Here is a 23,573-nt window from a genome sequence, read left to right as displayed (position 1 = left end):
TGCTGCAACTGTCAGTCTCTGATCAGTGGGTGACAAGGTTTGAAGACGCAGAGAGAGTAATTAGGAATTTGCAAAATTAGTGGAAGGAGATGACTGAGAATTTTCACAGTGGGTTCAAAATTAACTTAAGACTGTGAATCTGAGACGAGTTAAATTCCGCATTTCCTTTTGGAGTACTACTCTTGTCCACCCTGTAGATGGCTATTTGATTGTCCTTGCAGAGGAGTGAAAAGAAACAGTTGATTTGTAACCCTGCACAAGGTCAATCTGTTTTTGAGTGGTCACCGGGGTGGTGGGGTAGCCTAGTGGTTAAAGCGTTTGCTCATCAAGCCGAAGATCTGGTTGATTCCCCTCATGGGTACAATGTGTAAATCCCATTTCTGGTATCCCCCACAGGAATATTGCGGGAATTTTGCTGAAAGCAGCATAAAACCATTCTCACTCACTCACTCACTTACTCTCCCGAGTGTGCAGTGGTTAAAGTGGTGGTCAGGCTGAATCCTATTTCGTTCTGATTTATGGTTTGCAGCACCAAACCCATGTTCTTGGGTTTCAAGAAAGTGGTCAACATCCAAGACTTGCATCTCTTTAGGCCTACCTCCCACATCCAACTGATGCCGTGATATAACTGGAATACTGTTCAAACAGCAATAAACCCAACTCACTCACTCACTCACTCACTCACTCTTGAAACCTTAAAACCTGAATAACAAGTTTATTTTCCTGATTAGCAGTGTTTCCTTGTGTAACATTTTTTTTTTAAACCTTTTGTACCCCGGATCTAGGTCCTCAGCAACCCATGTTTGCCTACTATGCTTGTCGTTGCTGGCGACTAACAGGATTGTGTGGTCAGGCTCGCTGGCTTGGTTGATGCATGTCATTGTATCCCAACTGTGTGATGTCAATCACTGGATTGTCTGGTCCAGACTCAATTATTTACTGACCGCCGTTATATAGCTGAAATATTGCTGAGTGTGGCGTTGTAAACGATGTAACTGAAACATCTGCATAGATTCTCATCAGCTCGAACACAAGGAAATAATGCTTGTGAAAATGAATTGTGTCTTTGCTTTGTGTGAAAGAAAGAAAAAATAATTGAAAAATTCTGTAATTATTTTCACTCAATCCTTGGTTTCTCGCTTTCAGATTTTATTTCATATCTGTCGATTCACATGTCTTTGAATTGAGTCAACAAATCTGGCATAAAATGCCTATGACCTCCAACCCCACTAATCCCCATGCTAATACTTACGCGGCCACCGATTCCACTGTTGTTGCCTTCCGATCAATTAGCTCGAGACAATGGATCCTCTTTTATTATCCCCATCCGAGTGGACATAACTGCTGGCCGTTTGACCATAACATGGCTGCAGGCCGTAAAGTTGGGAATCGTAAATCCCCTTAGATTGGGAATGTCAGAACTGTCTGTGATAGTGACAACTGGGGAGAGTGATAGGACACTCTGAAGGGAGCCATTGAGCATCTCCTCAACGTGAAGGTGTCTTTGTGTGGCTGTGTTGTTGGAAATGTCAAGAAGCCTTTTGCTCTTTTAGCGGCAGGTAGGAATTTGTGTGTCTTTAGTCTCAGATAATGATTACAGTGCACTACCTTATTCGACGTTTTAAGCGCCGGGGCGCTCTCAAAATTGGAAATAGTAGGCTCTTATTAGAATATAATTTTGGTGAGTACAAAAACTGAGTAGAAAAATTGTAAATTTCGTAGTTTATGCTGACAGCCTGACATCATACAAAAGAAAAGTATGTACGTATCATACACGACAGATATATTTTTCAGAATTTAATTGCCCACAATTAAGGCTGCATATAACACACGAGTGCGTATTATACACCAGTCAAAATGTCTTATGTACATTGATGTATCGGAATGGGTGCTCATTGGGATTGTTCACTAGCAAATATATTAGCAAATATTGCCATGGGCGCTTTTTAGAACGGGGCGCTTGTTGCGTCGAATATGGTAATTTGTATTGTATTTTCTGAATTAGGCTTTCCTTGACCCACTTCTACACCAGTCTGTAGGTAACCTGTTTAAGCACCCTTACTAAGCACTAAAATTTCGATGACAGTCAGTTTTTTCTTGTGGGTATTACAAATGTTTTATAGAAAACAGTGTATAAAGAGTATCGTTGCCTGGTAACTATTCTGAACAAAAAAGAGTGGGATCATAAATATTTTGGGAAATATTTTTATAAAATTGTGTGCTAAGTCTTCACAAAACAACAAGAACAGTGGAGATCCGGGTTAGAATAGGTCTTCGATCAGCAACCCATGCTTGCCGTAAGAGGCGACTGTTTGTAGTAAGAGGCGACTAACGGGATCGGGTGGTCAGGCTTTATGACTTGGTTGATGCATGTCATCATATTCCAATTGCAAAGATCGATGCTCAGGATTTAAATCACTGGATTGTCTGGTCCAGACTTGATTATTTACAGAACGCTGTCATATAGCTGGAATATTGCAGAGCACGGTGTTAAACAACAAACAAGCACTACACAAAAATGTCCACAGAAATATTCATGATCCCTAATGTTTTTTGTCAGTATAGTTTGAAACATTGGAGGTTCATCTACGTTTCAAACTCTGATCTCCACCACTTGATCTCGGACAACAGCGGCGGGTCCTCAGAGTTTGTAGCTAGTCCTGCTTGAACAAGATCAAAATCATGTTCTACTTTGTTGCAAAATTAAAGCATTGACAACTCGTCAAGAATGTTTTTTTATTTTTACCTATCCTGAGCACAATTTAGTAGTCTCGGGCGAGTGGACTACCGTGAATTTCAAAGGCGATGATGATGATGATGATGATGATGATGATGATGATGATGGACTAGTGTGAATTTGAAAGGCAGTAATAATGATAATGATGATGATGGTCTAGCATGAACTTCAAAGGCAGTAATGACGGGTATACTTATTAATGATAAGGGTGATGACAATGGGTGAACATGCTGACAAAGTTTAACTGCTCAGATCTCAGTTTGCCAAACTGTGATGATATCTTATGTATTACAAATGTGGAAAAGAAATCAGTAGTAGAAGCCTGTGTGTGTTTCTGCCGATAGCCAGCGGGTTGGTCTGTGGCCGTGTATTGATGGATCGTTATGACTGACTGTAGTACCAGAAGATGACCCTAATAATTGATTGTGAGGCTGTCAGGCTTTCATTATGAGCCCACCCCCAGGGCTGGCTGATCACCCCCCAGACGGCTACAGTGAGGATGTGTGCTCACGCATTATCACGTTTCACGTGAGCCTGTTTCTTCAGAATGCTCTTCAACACTTTCAGTGAACTAGAACTGCTTCATAAAGCAAACATTTTCATTGAAATTGTTCAGTTAAACATGAGAATTATGCGCCATGATTCAAGGCCCATTCCAGGTCTTGATGATGTAATCAGTGACCTGGATCCACTTGCACAAAATGATTTTAGCCCAACAACGATCATAACATGCATACTTCAATATTGACTAACGATAGTCATAGCGCTAAGGAGATCTTATCACCCATATTTTAACATAGGCTTATGATAGTTGTAGCACTATGGCGATATTAACACCCATCCATACTTTAACCCATGAAGATCCGGGGTAGAATAGGTTTCAGCAACCCATGCTTGCTGTAAAAGGCAACGATGCTTGTCGTAAGAGGCGACTAATGGGATCGGGTGGTCAGGATCGCTGACATGGTTGATGCATGTCATCGATCCCACTTGTGTGGATTGATGTTCATGATATCCATCACTGGATTGTCTGGCCCAGACTCAATAATTTACAGACCGCCATCATACAGCTGAATATTGCTGAGTGCGGCGTTAAACAACAAGCAAACAAACAAGCTAAACATGCACTTATGATAGTCGTAGCACTACAGCGATCTTAACGCTGACACGTTAATAAAAACTTACGATAGTTATTGTGCTTTGTGCAAGTAAGTCCAGTGTCAAACTTGGACAAAATCTCATGTAGTTCAGGCAATCATCTGCTGGGCTGATATTCATTGTAAAAATTGATTTAACATTCAAACAAAATGAACAGCTTAAATCTAATTTTGTAGCATTACCCCTTTAAGTTTATGATATCTTTACAGGAATGGGATATGAGCCCAAATTGTTTTTTGCAATGAAGTGCATAAGCTGTGGTCGGAAATAGTTTTAGTAGTGTGTGAAGATGAAGATAAGGAGAGTTTACTGTTGGATGAAGTCTGTTTTATGTGCCTCAGTTGGAAATCGTTTTACAAAATCATTAAAACTAACAGTGCAAAGCTTTGATTGTTTGATTTTCTTGTTTGTTTTCATTGTTGAAAGTAAATCAGATTTGTTCAACGTCCTTCTCGTGAGTTAATTATTGGAGAAACATTAGTCAGAATTACTGAGACAAATAAATCCTAAACAGTCATAGCTAAGTATCAATTTTCATATTGATGTAATTCTGTTTTATGGGTTAAGTAAATACACAATAGTTAAATTACTATTGACCGACTAAATAGCAAACATTGTGAAAAGATATGATTGCAAGTATGTCGATATATTACTGTTATCGGCAGCAAGAGCAAGTTGTGTAATAGCAATAAATCAGAAACCATTTTGATGTTTTGGTATTTGAAGTCAAACAATTGATTTCACATCTGTGCAATCCATCAAGAAATCGGTGGAACGGCTCTGACCAAACTGATGATCATAAAAGTTGATTGTGAGACGACAATGACCGGAGGGGCTTTCCTTCGGACAGCCATTGGTGTGAATCTGGTTATTGGAACACTTGAGCAAACCTGTTCTCCTCGTCTGGGTTGTCAACTATGCAGCCCTCAGGGCATCTGTCAGGGCAGGCTGAGGACCTGGCAGAGGCAAGTGTGACTGAGTCGGTGACACAACTCACATCAAGGGATATATCTTACTGGACAGACACTGTTATGAAGGCACAGGTAAGGGGGAATATGGTGTGTGGTGTATCCGTGAGGTGTATTCATGGATGTACTTATAGGTGTACTGGACGAAGAATTGTCGTGGGATACTGGTGTTATTTGAATCTTGTCTCTGTGATTTGTTTGATTTGAACATTTTGATGGAGAGGTTCAGTTTCAAAGTCATGCATGTAAGTCAAGGGTTTCACATTACCTCATATTTCATTCACAAACTGTTCATGCAAAGAATATCTACATTTCTCTAGACCTTAATAATATTTGTGTTCCACTGTGTATATCGATATTTATAACTTTTCATTGCAACTAGTCAAGGCCCTCTCTGTATTATATATATATACTCTATTTTTGTACCAGGTCCCAAGTGGGCGGTTTTGTACAATAATTTCTATTCTGTTCTATTCTACTAGTCATGTTCATGCTCTGTTATCTGCCCCCCATCTTTGCTCATGTTAAAAGTTTAAAATTTAGGGGCTCTTGATTCATTTAATTCTGTAGGTACAAACCTCGAGGTCCCCAAGAACCCTACACTTCGAACACTGGTTTGATTGAACTGTTCAATTGACAAGAATTGAGTCACAAAAGAACGTGGTTTTAGGTGCAGTTTGTGTGAATGTCTTATGTGAGAGCGATCAAAAGAAGAGGTTTGGTCTATAAAGATGTCTTTCCTGAACTTATTAGGTCAGACTGATGTTCTGCAGTAACTGGGTCACACTAAAAAGCTGTGCGGGTGTTAGGGTAGGTGGGATGCAGTGGATGTATTGCTGAAGATTCAGGCACTGAGGATAGATACTTGGAGCAACACACGAGAGGGGAGACATATTGGCTGGAGCAATGATGAATTTGAATTAAGTTGTTGTGATGTTGAGAAGGTTATGCCCATTCTGCGACATTGTTGTTGTTGAAGATGAATACCATTTTATGTTTATTTGCTCTATATACGAAAATCTGAGAGGCAAGTACTTTCTGCAGTGGTCTTTATCTCATTGCTCATCTCTCTTCATTATTCTCCTGCAAGGCTACTCTAATCCAACATGAACTTGCTTTGAACATACATCATGCGTTTTTGTTACAAAGTGATACCTTGACTTTCTATCTTATAGATATGTTATGTAACTCTGTTGTATATGGGCCTGTTGCCTTTCATACAATAAAGAATTGGGTGACCTAGATATAGAATCTGAAGAGTTGTCTAAGTACTTAACTACATTGGTTGAGGGTTTTGCTGGACACAAAATATTGCAACCTATATGCACAAAAACAAAGAATGGCCACAAATAATATCTTCTGCAAGTGCTATTCTACACGAAATGAAATGATTAAAACAAATCAAACTGTATCATGACCGTGAGTTATATCTTATATTTTTGTTCTGATACAATCCATGTTCGGACACTCCAAGTCAGATTTTTTTATGTAAACAAGAAAATCCCTTCCCATAATAAGCCTAAGGCATCATGCATTGTATGTATTTGCTGTTGATACAGGGGTCACACTGGCACTCCAGTTTAATGTAGGGCCCTAAGATAAATATTTACAAACCAGAGTCAGAAGGGTAACAAGGAGGTGACCATGGAACTTAGGCTTTATTGTTAAAAACTGAAGGGGGCACGGGTGGCCAAGTCATCTAAGGTGCCGCGATTCGCTGTGCAGAGTTGCATCCCTTGGGCACGCCAGAAACATTTGATTGTGGGTTCGAATCCCGGTTCGCCCTGATTATGTTTCTAGGTTTGTCAGCACCATACCCGTGCTCGTGGGTTTCACCGAAGTGTTAAACGTCTGAGACCTGCATCACTTTGGGCTTTCCTCTCCAATTAAGCTGACACACCGTGATGTTACTCGAATACTGTTAAAAGCGGCGTTAAATCTAACTCACTCACTCACTAAAAAAATGAAGATGTACAGGGTCCCTCATTCAAACAGCAAACCCAGGACCCGCTACCTTGAAACACTTTGTCTGCACCCCACCTAATGGCGCTGCACCCGACCTGATGGCACTGCACCCCACCTGATGGCGCTGCACCTGACCTGATGGCGCTGCACCCGACATGATGGCGCTGCAACCGACCTGATGGCGCTGCACCCGACCCGATGGCACTGCACATGATGCAAGTGTTGGGGAGGTTGTAGAGTGCTGACTCGGGGGTAAAGCCTCCATCATGAACATGGCGACATCACTCTATATATGCTTGTGGAGCTCCTAGTAGAGAATAGGTCTTCTGTAACCCATGCTTGCCGTAAGAATCGACTGTTTGTCGTCAAGAAGCCACTGATGGGATTGGGTGGTCTGAGGCTCGCCGACTTGGTTGATGTATGTCATCGTACCCCAATTGCGTGGATCAATGCTTATGATGTCAGTCAATGGATTGTCTGGTCCAGACTCGATTATTCACAGACCGCCGGCATGTAGTTGGAATATTGCTGAGTGCAGCGTTATACAACAAACAAACAAACAAACAACTTGGTAAGAAGTTGAAGCAGATGGTGATGTTGTGTATAATACATCCCTGGTTGACATGTTTATGGTGAAGGGTTACATAAGGAGCTCCCGCCCATGACACTGCTGCTGCTACTCTGATGAATTATGCAGGTTGCCTGAAGGTCGATGCCTGAAGGTTGTTGATTTTCTGTGAAGGGAACAAATAGATGAAGAGGCAGGTAGATTTCCAGATCAAGGTTTTGGTGTGGGTTTATGAATGTAAGAACTGGTTTTCAAATAGAAAGGGGGCACGGGTGGCCCAGTCATCTAAGGCGCCGTGATTCGCTGTGCAGAGTTGGGTCCCTTGGGCATGCCAGAAACATATGATTGTCGGTTCGAATCCCGGTTCGCCCCGATTATGTTTCTAGGTTTGTCAGCACCATACCTGTGTTTGTGGGTTTCATCGAAGTGGTAAAGGTCCCACATTAAGCTGACACGCCACGATATAACTGGAATACTGTTAAAAAAGACATTAAACCTAACTCACTACCATATCACTAAAATACTGATAAACCAAATTCACTCACACACTTAAGTCCCGAACTACGGACAGGGTTTTACGCGACGAACAAATATGCTTCCAATACACACACATGTTGAAACCAGACTCAGAAAAAGGATATACTGCGTCCGTAGGGATGCACAATAATATTCACCTCCTGCTATAAATTAATTGCAGAAATTCTCCACCAGGGTTTAACCTTGACTTACAGAAGTGAGGATCCAGGGGACCCCCAATAATTAATTGTGAGGGTCGTGTAAGGTCATGTAATGGTGTAGTGTATTGTTTGTTTAGATAGTAACTTTGATCCTGGAATGAATCAGTCATCATGTGGACAGTGGTAATGATTGATGGATGACATTACAGACACCCATAACTGCTTTTGATGTGCTGTAGGTATGTCCGGTCTCAACATTTGTGCGTATTGGATGCATATTTGTTTGTTGATTAAAACTCTGTCCTTGGTGCTGGACCTGAGTGAGTGAGTGAGTGAGTTCGGTTTTACAGCAATACTGTCATCTTGATATGGGAGGAAAGTAATGCAGACCTTTGTTTACCACTTGGGTAAAACCACACAGCATCGTTAGGGCTGATGGACCAAGAAACATCATCAGGCGAATATGGGATTCAAACCCACGATCATAAACTCCTGGCTCACAAAGGACAGACCGCCTCCGTGGTCTAGTGGTAGAGTGTCCGCCCGGAGATCAGAAGGTCCGGGGTTTGATCCCCAGCCGCGTCATACCAAAAGACGTTAAAAGATGGTACTTGTTGTTACCCTGTCTGGCGCTCGGCATTTAGGACTGGTCGGCTCGGAGTCAGTATACTGTGTCTGAGTGGGGTATTCATGTTAAACTGCGGCATGGTATCTCAGTGGGCTAGCACTATAAATCGGCATCAGTCCCGACTAGTACAAGCAGCCGAACACAATACGTGCATGCACGTCGCTATATAAGTGCAATAATCTTGGACGCAACGTTAAACCTAATTTTCACCTCACCTTCACACAAGGGACAGTGAATTGCAGCACCTTACATGACTGGCCGGATGGGGTCGGCAGGACTGAACAAGCACCTGCCGGTGAGCATGGCGTGGCTGATAAGTGACACACAGCTGAGGATATGGACACTCTTCCTTACTGTTTATTATGAACTGAGAAGATAAGAATAGCTTATTAATAATGATCTGTTGGTAATAACAGAGAGGTGTTACACAACACACCTGATGGTCAGAGACCCTGTGGGGAATTATGACAAGCCTTTGTCTGAGAGCTTGATCCGGATCCGTTCATCATTATTGTTGATTGGATTCTGATTCACCAACATGTTACTTGTAAACGAGGTCTACCATAAGGAGTTGGTGTTTTACAAATTTGAATATTGGACAACTAAAAATCGAGAAAAAAGATAACATGTGACTCCAGTAAATTTTATATGATATTTCGTGCCCAGTGTAATGGGTTGGTTGTCATGGTTATCTGTGTTGGAAATTAATCATGACCGTCATGGGGCCATTGTTTCAGATTTTGAGAATGCTTTGATCAAGCAGCAAATATCAAGGGTCCCAGGATGTGTGTATTTCCTGCTCTGGTTTGTTGCGAGGGGGCACAGGTGGCCCAGTCGTCTGAGGCGCCACGATTCTCTGTGCAGAGTCGTGTCCATTGGGCATGCCAGAAACCTATGATTGTGGGTTTGAATCCCAGTTCGCCCCATTTATGTTTCTAGGTTTGTCAGCACCATACCCGTGCTCGTGGGTTTCACCGAAGAGGTAAACGTGTGAGACCTGCATCACTTCGGGCTTTCCTCCCACATTAAGCTGATGCTGCCGCGACATAATTTGAATACTGTTAAAAGCGGCGTTAAACCCAACTCACTCACTCACTCACTGGTTTATTGTGCTGAAGTTTGTCATGTTAGATACTGCAGTGTGATATTTCTCCTGCATAGATGGAAATTTGTGAAACAAGATAGCGTCAATTAGCATGATTAGAGAATAATGTGCAAGCAACGAGCAATTACGGATAATCTGTTCTTTGTTTCGTAAGTTCAAAACCTTAGCGAGGAACTTTCAGTGTTAATTCTCGGGGGGCAGGTAATCTGTCATTAAATGTTCCATGTGTGAAATGATAAAGGATTAAAATGTGAATCGATACATGATTAAAATATGAATCGATACAGGTAAATGTAGATGGCGTATCATATCGTCTGAAAAGTCAGCAATGCACCAATGTATATTGGCGAATTGTGACATCCCTAGTTCGTATGATGTCACGTTGCTTTGTATAATGGGCCTCTTTGCAAACAATGAAGACAGGGGAACACTAGTTATTATGCTTAGTTAGAATTACTGAAATTAATTTCACCTTTATCCGTCCCTTGTGGGTAAAATTAGACTTAAGTGATGTTGTTATAAAAATCGAATGAGTGAGAGAGTATGGTTTTACGCCGCCTTTAGCAATATTCCAGCAATATCACGACGGGGGACACCAGAAATGGGCTTCACACAATGTACCCATGTTGGGAATCGAACCCGGGTCTTCGGCGTGACGAGCAAACGCTTTAACCACTAGGCTACCTGACCCCCCCCTTATTGAAATCGAAGGCAAAAAGGCCAAAAGGCCTGTCTTTGCTGAGTAGCTTAGTCTGTGTTGGGACGTATGGCTTCCATCAACCAATGACATGGCATTGCTGCATTTCAAACCTAGTTTTGAAAAAGACCAAGAAATGAAGATACCAGCCAATGATTATGCTGAACTCATGGCACTATCTGACAATCAGAAGAGGCTAATGTGTATCCCAAAACTATCCCCAATCTTTACGTTATGAGGAAAAGGTGTGAGAAAGCTTGAATGAGTCTATAACGATCCATGACATTCTATAGGACTTGAGCTGAACATAATGGTGTGAGAATGGAATGGATTCTAACTTGTAATGGTTAGTTCTGTTTACTGTCTTTGTTGTTGACTTACGTTTTGTCTCTTAAGTGAAACTATGTAACGTTAAGTTAGTTTAATAGTCGTTTAATATTTATATATTCTTTTTTAACTGCAGTTAATACGAAAGTTTCAGGTGATCTTTAAACTTTTTTAGAGTAGTATACAATAGAAAGAATCCTTGAGGATCTCTTCATTTGATGTTGAAATCTAGCCAAATTGTTTAGTTGTGTGAGAACTTTTGAAGGTATTTTTTATTTTAGGGTCTGTTTGAGAGACTTGACTCTCTCTGTAACAGACCCTAGAGCATTATATTTTTTCAACCAATCATCTGTTTTTGTCTCCAGCTCTACGCTAGTAGCCAGTATGCATCTTTATCAGTTCTAGGGCTGAAATAAAGAATTTTGAGTCATTTATTTCTCAGGACTTCCTTTCTGGAGTGATTTTTATGTAACCTCATATACAGTCAAACATCGCTGTGTCGAACTTACGGTTGTCTCGAAGTAAAGGCTTGCTTCCTACTTTATTTATCATTTTCGGTTGAGTCGAACCTCGGATAACTCGAATCATTCCGTTCATATTCGACACAACTGTGTTTGACTGTATAACATTCCAGGGATTATATGTTAGTCTTTATAGCAGCCTCTACACTTGGCCTGAAATGTATTATAAAAAGTCTTGAGGGTTCCTTTGTAGAATTTGGGGCGCCATGGCCATGTTGTCTATAAAGGCTCTGCAATTCACTGTGCAGAGTGGCATGCTTATGACACTGCTGAAACCTATTGGGTTCGAATCCCGGTTTCATCCCGATTATGTTTCGAGGCACCATACTCGTGCTCATGGGTTTCACCAAAGTAGTAAATGTCAAAGTGATGGCATGCATCACTTCAGGCTTTCCTCTCACATCAAACTTACATGCCATGATATAACTGGAATACTGTTCAAAGTGGAATCAAGAATTTTTATTGTACAGAACACCCTCGTAGGGCAGGGTACAGACTATCTACATATGGACATGTATATAATTATAGACATGAAAGGTAGATATACATGATGTACATTTTACATAGAGGTATTACATGTTATTTCATTCACATCATATAAACATTTATGTATATTATGATATTGCTGGCAGCATACACTTAGTGTTGATACTGCAGTGATGGACTAGAAGAGAATTTCTCATGGCCTCAGCTTACACATGTGGAATACAGTCCTGGCAACAAGACTTGACCATTCTTTTGGTGGGTTCATAGTGGCGTTAAACCTAACTCACTCTTCTGTAGAATTATTTCATTTCATGTCATACACATAGAGGGACTGTATGTCAGTCCATAGTGATCATGGATGTCCATTGTAGATAATTCCCATCCATGGTGAGGCACACAAGCTTCTTGGTGCAGGGTTATCAACTTTGTGATTTTTTATGTCTTAGTCTTTAAGTTTCAATTTCACTCTGCTCAGGTCTGATTTCACCAAGAAGCCATTAGTTGAGCTGTGGGGAAAGAAAAGTAATGAATAAAGCAGTTATCATTGTTTGTGTTGATGAGTGTAAACCTGAACTAGGGCCACGATGTAGTTCACCTTGTTGTGTCAAGATGTTTCAAATGTGAATCAGTAGCTTAAAAACTGAAAGTAAGGCTGTATGAATCATGATGATGTTTACAAGGATTGGGTTACCTCTAGAGCTGATAAAAAGGCAAGTGATTCCACTGGCCGGCATGTTCTAAGCCTGTTGGCCAGGTGCGTACAGATTCTACTGCTAGTCTATCAGCACAGAGCTCATGAGAAGAGCCGGAGCCTATCACAGGCCATACAACTATCACCAAATACTGGCTATCCTCGCCTCAGACCAGTTATCAGACTGCCATGCAGTGCTGCTGTGATGGGCCTCGCAGATAGTGAGGAGACTTTCACTAGACAAGACAGCAGACATCCATAGCAATTACTGTGGTGTCAGGAAGCGGGGGCAGCTCTTCACTGGCCGAAGACATTCACATTCACTTTCCTGCTGTCGGTTGGCGAAAGTTTGCCGTTTGTCAGGAGGATTACGGACTACCTGTGTTGCTGGGACACCAGAAATTGGTCCTGATTACCTTGGTGTTGGAGTATTGTCCAGAGTTGTGAATTTCATTTCCTAAAGAGCTGTGTTGCCCAGGTGTGCTGATTGACGGGGATTGGGCATTTCGGTGAAAGATTTGCAATTACTTACTTGTCCATGAAGATAAAGTGTTCACCGTGGAGAAAGAAGCTTAATTTGTTTCTTCAGATTGGTGGAAGAAGTGGGATTTCTATATAAGTGGAGATTTCTTTGGTTTCCCTGGATTCGTCTTATTCAGAAATGCTCATTATGAGTGAGTGAGTCCTTCAGTCTTATGATCACTGAAATTATTGTAAGATGCTTGTAGGAGAGTGGTTTCTTCCAGGAAGCTCAAGATGAGGCAGAATTGAGAGAAAGTGTTTCCATATCTCATAAATCTATTCCTCGTCACATCCATATTTTTTCTCCTTGTGAAATCAGTCCTAGCCTTGATGTGTAAGTATGATAAGAGATGTTGCGTAATTGTACCGTAATTGTTCCGAGGAAGTGTTGCAAGGTCGGCAGGTGCTTCGCAGAAGAGGAGGAAAAAAAGTTATCAAGCTGTTTGTGTTTCTGGAATTGCACTCAGAAAGGAGCCGTCTCATTCCAACTCACCTGTGACATTTTTGAACAAATCGAAGATGACAATCTCAGTCAGCAGATAACTGCATGATGTTCTATGGGAATATTTTTTCTGTCCTTGACATGATGTCCTCTTGGAATACAGGTGATGCTTCAAAAGTGTCAATTTTTCTCTCTGGAAAGACTTCATGCGGAAAGGATGGTGATATTTCATGTGTCTTGGGTTCTCATGTTTAGTCACTGGTTTTCTATCAAGATTGCAGATCCTCTGAATTATTCTGACAGAATTATGCTCCATGATGAATGGTGGTGTATGAACGGCTTGCTTACATCTATTTCTCTGAATGGAATTGTCACAAAGGAGAAGAGAATTATTTTCAGAAAAGCTGAAGCGATTGTTTTGTAAAATGCCACAAGTAGTTTTTTGCGCAGTGTGTCATAAATCTCTCTGAATGAAGTTCTACTGGACTGCATATGTTTCGAGGGAGATCATCAGTAATGTCGTAGGATTCGTTTTTCTTAAAGATATTGGCTAATGAAAGTATATACAAGATAAGATTATTTTTTGAAAAAGTATGTATGTCACTTAGCTGTGTACTTATTTTGATATTTTTTATGACAATGATCAACATGGCAGTCAATTATTTAAGTAATCTACTAGTTTGTGCCACAATATATTAGAAACCTTATGTTGCTGCAGTACTGTTCTCCCAAAAACAAGTAATGTTCAAGATGGTTCTGTATTTGCCAAGATTAATAACATTTATGCAATGGCCATTGATAAAAAAAAGCCTTGAAGTGAAGTACTCTCATTCAAAAAAGTTTCTACCTCTCGAACTCAAAGATAACAATATAGTCAGTTCTAAGGCGCCTTAATTTGCTATGCAGAGTTGCGTCCCTTCGGCACGCCAGAAACCTATGATTGTGGGTTTGAATCCTGGTTCATCCTTATTATGTTTTTAGGTTTGTCAGTACCATACCCGTGCTCGTGGGTTTCACCGAAGTGGTAAATGTCTGAGACCTGCATCACTTTGGGCTTTCCTCCCACATCAAGCTGTCACGCTGTGATATAACTGGTATACTGTTAAAAGCGGTGTTAAACCCAACTCACTCACTCTAATCTGAGATTAGGTTAACATCAGTTTAGAAGCTTTTTTTAGCCTGTGCAGCAATGATACTGAATATGTTGATGAAAGACCAGAAAGAGGAGAGAAGAAGGTACCAGAAAAGGCCAACTAATTTTTTCTGAGACTATCAAAATAAACAGGCTCTCTGATGAAGGAGATTACTCAAGGCTTTGAAGATCGGGTGCCTTGGTCTAAAAAAAAAATAAACTTGCATATTTTTCTTACTAAGGTGTAGAAGTTCAGATGGCATCCATCCAAACATAAAAACAAGATATTTCTCTGAATAGCTTCCCCTAACCTTACTAATAAACTTATTGATATCTGACACGGGCATTCTTTAGATGACTGTCATTGCAGGTTAAGTGAGCATGATGGTTCCCTCCAGGGTGTTACAAGACTGGCTCTATCTGCACATGGAGATAGTCCCAGCCCCTCATCTGCAGCCTCCCAGCTGCTCCCAGCACTCACAGATGCTACAGTTATTGGTGTACACCTCAATCTGTAGGAGCTGTGAACAGTTGAACCAGGCCAAACTTTAAAGTTTTCTTTCAACATGAGATTATTGCTAATGTTAGTGCTTCAGTGAACCCACATCTAGATTGGGGATAAAGCTTGTACCTGAATGATCCCCTAAATAATTATTCTCTTGCTTTTAATGCTGTTAAATGTTAATGCTGGTTTTTTCCAATAGAATATATTTCATTTCATGTAGTAGAGTAGAAATTAAATTTATATGTGCCAGTATGTTTAATCAGTGCAATATATATATATATATATTTCCCATAAATAACTTATTGAGTGAGTGAGTTGGGTTTAACGTCGCTTTTAACAGTTTTCCAGTTATATCGCGGCATGTCAGCTTAACGTGGAAGGAAAGCCCGAAGTGGTTCAAACCCACAATCATCGGTTTCTGGCATGACAAAGGGAAATAACTCTGCACAGCGAATCGTGGCGCCTTAGACTGGACCACCCGTGCCCCCAATAACTTGTGGAGGTAGACTTGGTTGATGCATGTCGTCGTAGCCAAATTGCGTGGATCGATACTCGTGATGTCAATCACTGGATTGTCTGATCCAGACTCGATTATACACAGACTGCCGTCATATAGGTGGAATATTGCTGAGTGCAAATCCAACAAAAGTGAGAATTTTCAGAATTTTTTTTAGAGATTTTCATGATTTTATCACTTTTATGAAAGACCATCTTCTTGATCACAGATCTATTTAACTATAATTGTTTGAATTATTATACTATTAGGAATAACAAGATTAAATTTGGGGAGGACTTTGGTAATTTGTATGTAGTTGTACAGGTAAATGGAGTCATTTGTGTGAAGTTGTATGAGAATTTCCACAATCATGTTCAGTTCTCATGGTAGACACAGTTTTATGGATAACAATTTCTTTAATACTATGAAAAGCGACGTTTCGGTAAAGACCCTACACTGTTGTCCTTGCTTGACAACAGTATAACTTCTAAGTAATGCCTATCAAACAATTTATGTTCAGTTCGGTCAGGTTCTCAGCACTGTCTGGTCATGGGACGGTCAATCTCAGGACATAATTATCGGCCACAAGCAAGCCATGACCGTCAATACTGTTACTGTCAGTTGGCCCCATTCCCACATGTAAATATGTCATTGCAAGCAGTATTAATTTGGGAAAGTGAAACGGAAACTCACCACGCAGGATGTAGAGATATATTAGTGTACAATTACCAGGTGCCTCGTTATTGATTGAACAGTTTGGTTGTACAGCCGAGATTTATGAGTCCAGGGCATATTCTTTTCCTGTATGATTTGAAATTTGATTTATCATTTCATTTGCTGTCGAATGCTAGTTGTCTTTAAATTTCAGAAAGGTGAATTATTTGTTTTGAGTCATTTATTGATGGTTGGTTGTCGAGGCTGAATGGGAACTTCAGCTTTTGTGGCATTGAGTTTAATTCTTGGAGAATTGTAAAGATAAATATTACGCAATCGCTGTTGAAAATATTTTCATTTTTCCAATCTGAAAAATTGGCGATGGCCCAAGGTAAAGGGATCTGGAAGTAGTGATATTTGTGGGGGACACGGCGATGGCCCAAGGTAAGGTGATCTGGAAGTAGTGATGTTTGTGGGGGACATGGTTATGGCCCAAGGTAAGGTGATCTGGAAGTAGTGATGTTTGTGTGGGACATGGCGATGGCCCAAGGTAAGGGAATCTGGAAGTAGTGATGTTTGTGTTTGTTTGTGAGTCCAAGGGGGATGTTGGGCAGCCTCCTCCAACGGGGCGTGGGATCAGGAAACAGGAAGGAAACGAAGTCATCCCCTGTCAAGAACATCCCACCATAAACAGCCAACACACGCAGGAGTCTTTCACCTGAACTAACGAGGGGGAGAGGTCGGCATCTGGCTTTGATACCAGACTCCCAAGGATGCAGATTTCTGCTTCACTGTATCTTTTGGCACTGAGAATAGGAAATAGTGTGTGGGAGAAGTGCTTGTCCAACCCTCAAGTGGATGAAACTAAAAGTTTATATAATGACAGCCTGTAAGCGCCATCGTCCATTATCAGAAAATTGTATAAGACATTATGCAGCAGTGGAAAACAACCTGAAACATTTACTTGCGTATTATGATAACATTTAAAAGGACAATGAATTCTACTTTGTGCCATGTTCAACATTGGACAAACTGACAAGTCTCGCAGACAAGTGACAGACTAGACCACCTGGACATGTACATATCTTTGGAGGGACTGTTTCAGAGATTCTAAAAGAAACTTTCAAAGAATCATATGGAGGCAAATAGGAAGTCGTGTCAGAGCAGGAAATCAGACCTGAGCACTCTGTTAGATGAAATATAATCAAGATGCCAGCATAGTGCAATCAATTCTTCTGTACTTGGTATTCAACCTAAGTTGTCTTGAGATAATTTTGTGATGTGCCATGTGCAAGGTTTGAGCCATGGAAACAACATGGAATCCTCTGGAACATCTGCTTTGGTTGTCACAACTGCCTGTAGTCTCCATGTTGAGTAATTGAACACCATGTTGGACAAATCGTAGCCACTTTAATCAAATTTATTTCTGGAACTTGAAGGTCAAGATTGTGTATTAAAATGTAAGATTAATTTAGAAGTATTCCTCCTTGTGAAAATTGATACTTTGAAAGATGCACGGAGGTAATCTGTTGATGTTTTGTGATGTTCTGCCCGTCAGCTGTTTGTGATGTTCTTCTGAAAATGATATCACAACAGCAATGATTACATGGGCGAAAAAGAATTACCTTCAGAGATAAAAAAAAAGGATTATGACAGAAACATTCTGTTTTTCCAAATGTGATGTGAAAGACCTCATGAATCATAGAACAAGAGTGGAACGCCTGCTGTGATCTGTAGAACAGATCAGAGTTAACACCCAGGGAGGGTCCAGGTCTTCCGAGCTACGCTGGTGTACAGTGGATCACAGGTTGCTTCCCAAACACACAGGCCACCCACAGGCCACCCACAGGCCATCCACAGGCCATCCACAGGCAAGGACGAGTGAGTGGAATTCCTTGACAACCTGTTGCTTGGTTACCAAATGCTTGCACATCCCACAGGCCATCCACATAAGATGACAAGTGAGTGGAATTCCTTGACAACCTGTTGCTTGGTAACCAAATGCTCGCACATCCACAGGCCATCCACAGGCCATCCACACAGGAGAACCAGTGAGTGGAATTCCTTGACAACCTGTTGCTTGGTAACCAAACGCTCGCACAGCCACAGGCCATCCACACAGGAGGACCAGTGAGTGGAATTCCTTGACAACCTGTTGATGTCTTTGTCAGATGGAGGTGGGGATGAACATTGAGGACAACTAGTGTGATGGGACTTGGTTCTTTCTCAATCGTAGTCCTAATTTTACTATTAATTGCTTGGTCTGCAATCTTTGTCAGATGGAGATGTGGAAGAAAGTTGAGAACATTTAGATTCAATGTTTGACTTGGTTTCTTATGTTTGACTTGGTTTCTTATGTTTAACTTTGTTCATGGTCAATGGTGTTCGACTTGGATTCTTATGTTTGACTTGGTTTCTTATGTTTGACTTAGTTCATGGTCAATGGTGTTCAACTTGGTTTCTTATGTTTGACTTGGTTTCTTATGTTTGACTTAGTTTGTGGTCAATGGTGTTCAACTTGGTTTGTGGTGTTCAGCTTGGTGTTCCGTCCTTTATAAGTTGTTGATTTCTTTCTTGGCAAGTGGAGATGAGAATGAAAGTTGAGACAGGATTAGATAGGTTGGGTCACATGTGACTTTCAAATGGGAAAAACAATGTTTATTTCGATCAATCTTTATTTCTGCACTGAAAAGACCAAAGGCAGGGGGTTCATTATTTCAGGGTTGTTGAGCCTAAGAGAGCAATTCCCCTGTACATCATGTCACGATAAATAAACATCATGAATTGTTGCAGCATTACGCTGTTAGAGTAAGCTAACAGATTCATATTTAAAGACATTGGGATGGACAAAGTAGTATAGTGATATATACTTATTTCTAATTGATGCATAAAATTGACAATAAGAAAATAATACTCATCCTCTATTGCATATGAAACCCATAATGCACAAATTCTCTCGATACTGTCTATCATGCAAATTTTATGAAAAAGGCATGTAAAAAACATTGACATCTAGGTGGAGCTATTCACAAATTTTTCTACATATAAAATAGATAAAAAATGTTCAGTGCATGTATATGTGTTTTCCCCCAAATAGTATTTTGATAAAAAAATTGAATCCCATTTTGTAAATCAGCGTCAGCCTCAGTAGATGACATGATTTCAACGTCAGCACCAAGAAAGATCTGTAGCAAGTCTGCAGTCATGATGACTGATTTAAATGGATGTTTTTCAAAGTTATAACATGCAAGAGTAAGACGTTAGTGTTGGGCTGATAAGCAGTCTGGTAATTTGAGTCGGTCCATGACGGATGAATATATACCAGACAAATTGTTATGAGTTTTTCCTGTTAGTCTGACAATAATTTTCATAAAGGGTCACATAAGTAAATACAAATGACAGTTTTATTGCTGTACGTTACATTTAAGTAATCTAAATGGATTTGTCAGGCTGTTATGACTTGAATTACCATTGACTCATTGTGAAATCTGAGATGATGTTGATAATGAACAAATGTTGTCAGTTACATATATATTTTATGTGTGGAGTATCTTCTGAAAAGCTGGGCAGTCAGGTAGCCTAGTGGTTAAAGCATTCGCTCTTAAAATATGCAGAAGACCCGGGTTCGATTCCCGACATAATCCCGACATAATTCCCGGTATAATGTGTGAAGCATATTTCTGTTGTCCCCCGCCTTGATATTGCTGGAATATTGCTAAAAGCTCACTCACTCACTCACTCACTCACTGAAAAAACTATTTTTCACATGATCCTGTAGGTTATTCTTTGTCATAGTTTGGGGAATTAAAACTTGAATTAAATAAAAACTTAAACATGAAGTTTATTCAATTATGACTGTTAAGAGTAAAGGTGTCTGTTATTGTAGTTATGGCTCGCAGTCCCAGCAAACAGCTGCTGACGCTTGACTTTTCATTTTCAACGTCTGAAGAAAAAGTGATCTTTTGATCTTATGTTGTGTAAAAGAAAGGGAGCCGTTTCCAAGATGTAAACCTATCTTAGGATTATTTGATTACGGGGAAGTGACTCATCATCCAAATTAGTTTCACAGAACACACAAGTCAAATCATCTACTTTTCTTGTTTACAAGGATCATTAAAGGCAGTGATATTTCTAGCAGTATCAGCTGGGTATGCAAATTGCATGTGATCGATATTGGATGGATTACAGGGTTTGTCAGCTTGCTCACAAATAAAAAAAGTAGTACAATAATGTATTTAACCAAATCCGATATTGTCAACATGAGATGTTAAAAACCATGAAATCCAATTTTATCAATTAAAATCTTTACTGTTGAAAACTAAAATATTACTTATATTTATTTTTCAACAATGACAGTAATATGATAGCAACTTTGTTTTTGTTTGTAATGACTTTTCAGAACTACTTGTTCGTAATGATGTTTCAGAACTACCTATTATTTGTAATGTTTCAGGGCTAATTATATTTTGTAATGATGTTTCAGAGCTACGTATTGTTTGTAAGGGTGTTTCAGAGCTAGGTATTGTTTGTAATGTTTAAAGGCTACTTGTTTGTAATGACGTTTCAGAACTACATATTGTTTGTAATGACGTTTGAGGGCTACTTGATTGTAATGTTTCAGAGCTACGTATTATTTGAAATGGTGTTTCAGAGCTAGGTATTGTTTGTAATGTTTAAGGGCTACTTGTTTGTAATGACGTTTCAGAACTACATATTGTTTGTAATGACGTTTGAGGGCTACTTGATTGTAATGTTTCAGAGCTACGTATTATTTGAAATGGTGTTTCAGAGCTAGGTATTGTTTGTAATGTTTAAGGGCTACTTGTTTGTAATGACGTTTCTGAGCTACGTATTGTTTGTAATGACGTTTGAGGGCTGCTTAATTGTAATGTTTCAGAGCTACGTATTATTTGAAATGATGTTTCAGAGCTACGTATTGTTTGTAATGACGTTTCAGAGCTACATATTATTTGAAATGACGTTTCCGAGCTACGTATTGTTTGTAATGACGTTTGAGGGCTGCTTAATTGTAATGTTTCATAGCTACGTATTATTTGAAATGATGTTTCAGAGCTACGTATTGTTTGTAATGACGTTTCAGAGCTACGTATTGTTTGTAATGACGTTTCAGAGCTACTTCTTGCCATTTTTAAATGCTTACCATCTCAGTGTTGAGTTGGCGTTATACATGGTCCCCAGCTACCCATCCTGGTCGAAGGGGTAGTTAAATATTGGGTGGTGAGACTCGATGACTTGGTTAATTGTGTATCCTTGTACCCGTCAACACGGAACATTACTATGAATGGCAAACACTGGATTGTCTGGTCCAAATTCGATTATTTACAAGCCATTCCCTGAATGCGTAATTAAACGACTAACAAATACCCATCAAAGACATGAGTGACATTGAATAAATTAAATAAGATTTGTCTAAGCCATTTCCGATGTAATTTGTTTACGCCGCTATTTCCCAGCTGTCTGCAATATTGTATTCTGTAATATCTATTGATTCCTGAAAATGAGGCTCTGGGAGATGTTGGAAACCTGCTGATACAGTGTGAGAACCCCATCAGACAAGATTTGGGTCAAGACTCATGTAAAGCTCTTGAGGAGGGAGAAAAGGTATGAGAAAGCAAAAAAACGTGGAGTTTCCGATGCAAGTCATCTACACGTTTATTCTTGCTGGAGTGAGATAACAGATGCTGCTGCTGAGAAGGGAGAAAAACCGAGCACGATTCACTGCACAAGAAACCTGTTGCTTGCACCGACTTACATCACGGCAGAGGTCGTTGATTAACTCGTAATTGCCGGAGAAACACGATACAAACCTGTGCCACCTGGATAGAGCATTGTCTTGCTTGGTTACCTTGATGGAAAGCAAAGATTGACTCGTGGGCAAAAAAACACCATGCAGTGTTCAGGAGATACAGGCTTCTTGAATGAGACTTTGTTGGTTTTGTAAGGCGTCCTTGTGACGTTTGGGAACCTGAGAGATAGTTTTGCCTACTGTTTATCCTCCTCTTCTAACTTTATCAAGTTTTGAGGATTGGGAAAGAGGATGAAATGTTGCCTTGTGTTTTGACTGACACGTTCACGTGAAGTGGCTTCCTACTGATGGAGGGCTGTTTGTTGGGAATGGATAATGGATGCTTTATTTGAGGAGGATCATCGTGGGATTGGTGTCGTTCTTATCTAATTACTGGTGCTGTTGAAGTCAGTAAGTCATGAAAAGGCTTTGTTCATTTTTTTATTCTTTTCGTAGGGATATTTCAAGGTAAGAATCTTATGAGTTTGTCTTGTCTGTGGAGTGCTAGGAAGAAGCTTGTTCATGTTGGTGTACATTGGACGTGTTGGGGGTACAGAATTGAGTTATTGATATGTCTGAATGAATAGAGGATAAGACTGTTCAGTCGCCTGAGAAATGGTTCAACTTCAAATAGATCATTCATGTCAGTTGTTCTTAATGGAGAGGAGATCAAGTTATTGCCATGATGATGAAACAACTTTGCCCGATTCTATGATCTAGAATGTGACCAGGTGTGTGTGCTTGTAGGGAAATAAGTTACCTTGGTGTCATATGTATGTTTATCGATTTCACCAGAAACATTCAGGGGTGTGTGGTTTAGCCCAGTGGTTAAGGCATTCACTCATCATGCCGAAGAACCAGGATTGATTCCCCACATGGCTGCAATGTGTGAAACCATCTCTGACGTGATGTTGCCAGCATTGCTGAAGAACTACCTTCACAACCATTCATGTGTGTCAGCTAATTTTGAAATTATAAAAAAGGATTTGACAAGGAAATCATTCGAGTATTGGCGAGTGTCCAGAGCAATTTGTATCCTATTTGCGGTGTGTTACTGTACTAAAGTACAAATGTTGGAGGACAGTTGGAATCCAAAGGACAATGAGAAGACTGCTAACATCAAGTAAATCTCCAAGAACTGAGGAATCTTCTCTTTCGTCTTCTGAATAATGACAGCCTTTCTCTTTGAGAACCATGACGCATCAAGTGCACAACCCCCGTGCGTCCATCTCTGAAGGATTAAGTACTGATGCCTGTGATTATGGGTTCATATAGAAACTGTACACAAATTTGAAGATGGATAAATCATGATGATGAACTAGTATCAAGGAGTGTTTTTGCCCCGACTTTCAGTGAAATCTTTTCCGTCTGCAAATACACATCTGCTTAAATTTGATGATTCAGAGGATGTTTTTTGGTTAATTCGTCTGCTACGGAAGAGATCTGCATGTAGGAGGATGCAAATCAAAATCTAATTGCTTCAAATAA

At 40.2% G+C, this 23,573-nt stretch overlaps 1 protein-coding gene across 15 annotated transcripts in view; it reads left to right on the top strand.

Moving 5' to 3' along the window:
• Nucleotides 1-23,573, top strand: part of LOC139462207 (liprin-beta-1-like) — a 167,245-nt gene that overhangs the window by 105,154 nt on the left and 38,518 nt on the right. Inside the window, exon 1 of one of the 15 annotated variants that reach the window (XM_071243792.1) lies at nucleotides 12,625-13,202. The exons of 12 other annotated variants lie outside the window; for them this stretch is intronic. The gene's annotated coding sequence lies outside the window, so the exon portion shown is untranslated. Of the gene's footprint in view, nucleotides 1-12,624; nucleotides 13,203-22,139; nucleotides 22,497-23,573 lie in introns of those variants that run through there. 2 more of the 15 variants (XM_071243796.1, XM_071243793.1) reach the window with 2 other exon arrangements.

This window comes from Haliotis cracherodii, unplaced genomic scaffold (genome assembly GCF_022045235.1).
Source record: "Haliotis cracherodii isolate W230 unplaced genomic scaffold, xgHalCrac1.p SCAF_15, whole genome shotgun sequence".
Classification (NCBI taxonomy): domain Eukaryota; kingdom Metazoa; phylum Mollusca; class Gastropoda; order Lepetellida; family Haliotidae; genus Haliotis; species Haliotis cracherodii.
The sequence above is the reverse complement of the archived record's forward strand: the minus strand, read 5'-3'. Positions and strand labels throughout refer to the sequence as shown.